The following is a 4,775-nucleotide window of genomic DNA, read 5'->3' on the forward strand; positions in this document are numbered from 1 at the left end:
TTATTTTTTTAGCAGAAGGAAAGGAACTTGTTTTCTTTCCTTATTTTCACAAGAAGAGTTAAAGGCGAACTTCTAACTTCAAATTCTTTTTATAAAATGGGAAGGGTTCGGGTGGGATTATCACTTGTATTTCATGAAGAAAGTGCATATAATTAATTTTTTGTTTTGTTTGTCTTTCGTGAGTAGAGAGCAGTGGTTTACTTCTTGTCATAGTTTATTGTGAGACGAAGGAAGGAGCTTTTTCTGCTTCTAATTTTCTTCAGAAAAGAGAGAAGCAAGGGCGCCCGCAGAAAACAAAATAGGGAGGGTCAAGTAACTCAAGTTTTAAAAAATTATGAAATCGAAATACAAATACCTTATGATTTTCCAATAACATAGAAGAATAATTTTACATATCTAGTATTTTTTTCTTTTTGAAAATCTAAGGGGGTCACTTGACCCCCTTGCCCTTCCTGCGGGCGCCCATGGAGAGGAGGTAGTTTCTTACGTTTCGTTTTCTGACAAGGAAATAAAAGAGAACTTTTTACTTTCCCCGATTTCTTCATCATTTCGTTTCATACAAAAGATGACATTTCTTGTCCCTTATTTCTCATCATAAAGAAGAACGGAGTATTATTCCATCACCCTTTTTGTATGAAGCTTAGGAGAAAACTTTACGATTATATTTTAATTTGAAACAGTAATAAATGTATAAAAGGTGCTGGTTCAAATCGGGATATAAAATTATTTTCGTTAACTTTGAATCGACCAGTTTCGGTTAAGATGTCTACAGCTAACAACACGGTAGGACGAAAGAAACCTGAATACTAAATTTACCTGGAAAGTCTCAAACACTTTTGTTTGAAAGAAAGGTGGAGATGTTGGTGTATGAAAGGAAATTAAATGAATGAAAAATTAAATGTAGTTTTTACGAATATGTGTATAATAGTATTGAGCCTGTAGCTTCAAGCTGTGGTATAACTTATAAATCGGAAATTAAAATGGACTGTAAAACACAATGATAAACTAAATGCGGCTTTACCCTTGTGCGATTGCATTAATTACATGATTAAGAACTGACAAACATTTAGACAAGTTAGGTTTAACTGGCGTTTAATTGGACGATTTTTCTCGTGTTGAGGAAAAATGCATGCTTCTTATGACATTCACTAGAGAAGTAAAAAGGTATATATATAGATCTTGGATATGGCATGATATTAATGAATGTATGTAGGCTTAGATCACTTCATGATCATATTTTAAAGTTTCTCTTCAAAATTTGGAATTTCTATATTTTTCAATATTTATTCACGTTTCACACCTCTGAGACCTAAACTGTTCAAACTAGAGTTCAATCACCGGAAGTGTAAGTTACTTGTAACTGCACACTCAACGAAACAGATCTTTACTAGATATAAAAGTCTTAATGAGCTTTGATATCAAGAAGCAAACTTAAACTTTCCCCGCCTCATTATGTGTTAGCTAATAACCAGTGTGATAATTCATAAAACTCTAAAACAATTTACAACACTATTACAAATGTTTCAACACGTGATTTAAATGATAAAACAAAGGAATTGTTAAGCTGTGAGATGAATATTTCAATGTAAGATTGTTCTAACGGGTTGAATCACAGATATAGTAAACAGTATGTATATTTCCAGCTAATTACATTTGGACCTTTTGATAATGGCATATTCTGGCTTTAGCATAAACTATGAAAGAAAACAAAAGCAATGAAAAAAACTGTGATAATTTATGTAATTATATATAACGTCTCGTTGCCATAAAGACGCGCCCCGGATTTGAGGTCGAGAGTGCATTATAATACTGACGGTTAAATCCCACTGTTCGGTTGTTTGTTTGTTTGTTATGAATTTCGCGACAAGCTAAACGAGGCTATCTGCGTTAGCCGTTCCTAATTTAGCAGTATAAGACTAGAGGAAAGGCAGCTAGTCATCACCACCCACCGCCAACTCTTGGGCTACTCTTTTATCAACGAATAGTGGGATTGACCGTCACATTATAATGCCCTCACGGCTGAAAGGGCGAGCATGTTTAGTGTGAACGGGATTCGAACTCGCGACCCGCAGATTACGAGTCTAGCACCCTAACCACCTGGCCATGCTGGACCCCAACTGTTCGGTCAGACAAGAATAGTCCAAGAGTTGGCGGGTGGACGTTGTTAACTAGCTGTTCTTCCTAGTACAGTTTATCAGTTTAAAATTACGGACGGCTATTTGAAGACAGCCTTTTGTGTAACTTTGTATGTAAATTGTGGAACAAGTAATTAATAATTATATATTATTACTTTCCTGTAATTCGTAGTAATAACGATAATAATAATGCATATATATATATATATATATAATTATTACTTTATTTTTGTATCTGTTTCATAGTTTTTCTTTCTTAGTTTTACCTTATTTTATGCTGAAGATGAAATATGCAAATTCCATAACGTCCAAATATATAAATACCTTGCCATTCAGCTATAATTAAATATCTCTAGTCCTTCTGTTTTAGTACATACAATAAATGTCTTATTTAATTTTTATATAATTCTACTATTGAATAATCACATGTTCTTTTGTACAATTTTCGAAACTGGACTTTTATACACTATGAATTAGTTTAACTTTTGAAGAAACCCAGTAAATTTCCAGCTTGGAAATATTTTCCGCTATCACCTTTAATATTAACTAAAAAATGTCTACAGATGTCAGTTTTGTGCAACAGTTTGTGTTAACTTAGCTATTTACCAGTGGTTCCCAACCTGAGGGTCCGCGTAAGTAATACCATCTCATTAAACAAGTAAGTTTTTTAATACTGATGTGTTTTTTTAATTGCACACTCAGTTATATATGTATTTTATTTGATAGTGAAAAATGGGAGAACGAGTTACTTATTAGTTAATAAAAATAGTTTGTTGGGTAGGAGGAATCTTTCAAAAACATGGGGTCCGTGGGGGAAAAAAATGATAATAAAAGGGGTCCTTGGTGGAGAAAAGGTTGGGAACCACTGCTATAAGCTAAGGAACAATCTTTGTTAGATGTGACGGTTATTAAAACGTAAAGTAGCAGTGACACAACCTTCATAGAATCAATACTCTATTGTTGTATTCTACAATTCGTTGCACATTAGTACCAAATTATAAGACTGGTGATTAAAATGTCAACTTTTAATTCTTCACACATTTCCGATTAACATTCTGATTAATCATTTCTTCTTAAAATATTTACATATTGTTGCCTAATTTCCAAATTTAGCGAATACTGCAAATGGAAAAATACTTAAGACACATTTTAAAAGGTGGCAGCACATACAATAACGCCCTTCGATGTAAATAACCGTCAAATCTGTGTATGTTTTTGCGCATTCGTTTTTAATAATGTGATAGATAATATATCTTGTAAGTATCTAAAAAAGTATCAGTAACACGTTAATTGCTTCTTTGATGATTATCATTTACTTGTTTTGTATTGGATTAAGCAAGTTGAAATTTGTACACAAAAATTACATTGTTTATTGGTATTCCAAAGGCGATAATATTATTTTACAAATTGATGAAAGATTTCTAGAAGCGAATTCATTTTTAAAAAATGTTAAACTTATAGTGTTTATGTATAAATTGAATTAGATGTTATTATTCCAGTTCTACAAAACATTAATGTAGAGCTTAAAAGATAGTAAGGAAAGCGTCAAAATATAAAAACAAACAGAATAACTAACAGGTGGCGCCATCGTGTAGGATTAAGAGAACACGTAGAAATGAGATGTTTCATGAAATAAAAAGAAATGCCAATATATTAGAGTTTCTTTTTATGGACATGTAGGATACATGAAGATGGAACTATTGTTTCTTAACTGTGATAAAAAGACGTAAATGATATATAAAGATTAAAAAAGTTAAGGTGATAATTAATCCACTGTTCTTCTGCATTTTATGTCAAAACAGTACAAAGTACATTACCAGTGGTCCCCCGGTTGGACAGCGGTAAGTCTTCGGATTTACAACGCTAAAATCAACGGTTCAATTCCCATCGGTGAACACTGCAGATAGCCCGATGTGGCTTTGCTATAACAAAACACACACGCACATACATTATCCGTGAGCTGAATAATATCAAACAAACAAGAAAACAAAAATAAAGCTGAGTGTAAAATTTAACTATTGTAAATTATATGAACATTACATTTCTTAAGTTTAGTGATGGTCCAGTTTTGAGTGACATAAAATGATAATAAAGATTGAAAATTTGATTGTCGTTTTTAGGTAATTGCAGTTTAATTAAATAAAACTAAACATAACGGCGTACAAAAAAATATTCCTGTTCATTTCTTATAAATCAGTAAAATATAAAGTTCTTTTTAATCACTTATCTATATAATCAATACGCTTGCGTTTGTCTGTCTGGAACTTTTCTCGGAAATTTCTCGATCATACGCGTCCCCCTCCCCCGTGACACTGAGGTATGTATGCGAATTTACAACGCTATAAACCGGGTTTCGATGCCAATGGTGAGCACAACGCACATATCCCATCGTGTAGCTTTGTGCTTAACATTAAACAAACCAAACCAATCAAACACTACAAATCTCATATTGTTAGAAAGGCTTTTGTCCGCCGTTCATCATGTTACGTATCTGATTGTTTGTTTGTTTCTGGTAGAAATTCTTTCTGAGGATCTTCAGCGATACAAGTCCTTTATTAATTAAACCAGTCTATTCATCCTCGATACAAACTTTTAGTACACAGAAGTTCCAGAATCAGCACGTTTCTCGTCACTTTAAAC

The 4,775-nt window shown here is 32.8% G+C and overlaps 1 protein-coding gene across 1 annotated transcript in view; it reads right to left on the reverse strand.

Moving 5' to 3' along the window:
• Positions 1 to 4,056, reverse strand: part of LOC106472804 — a 48,081-nt gene extending 44,025 nt beyond the window's left edge. The window contains exon 1 of the mRNA XM_013933469.2: positions 3,953 to 4,056. The gene's annotated coding sequence lies outside the window, so the exon portion shown is untranslated. The remainder of the gene's footprint in view (positions 1 to 3,952) is intronic.
• Between the last annotated feature and the right edge of the window lie 719 nt (positions 4,057 to 4,775).

This window comes from Limulus polyphemus, unplaced genomic scaffold (assembly GCF_000517525.1).
Source record: "Limulus polyphemus unplaced genomic scaffold, Limulus_polyphemus-2.1.2 Scaffold5626, whole genome shotgun sequence".
Taxonomy (NCBI): domain Eukaryota; kingdom Metazoa; phylum Arthropoda; class Merostomata; order Xiphosura; family Limulidae; genus Limulus; species Limulus polyphemus.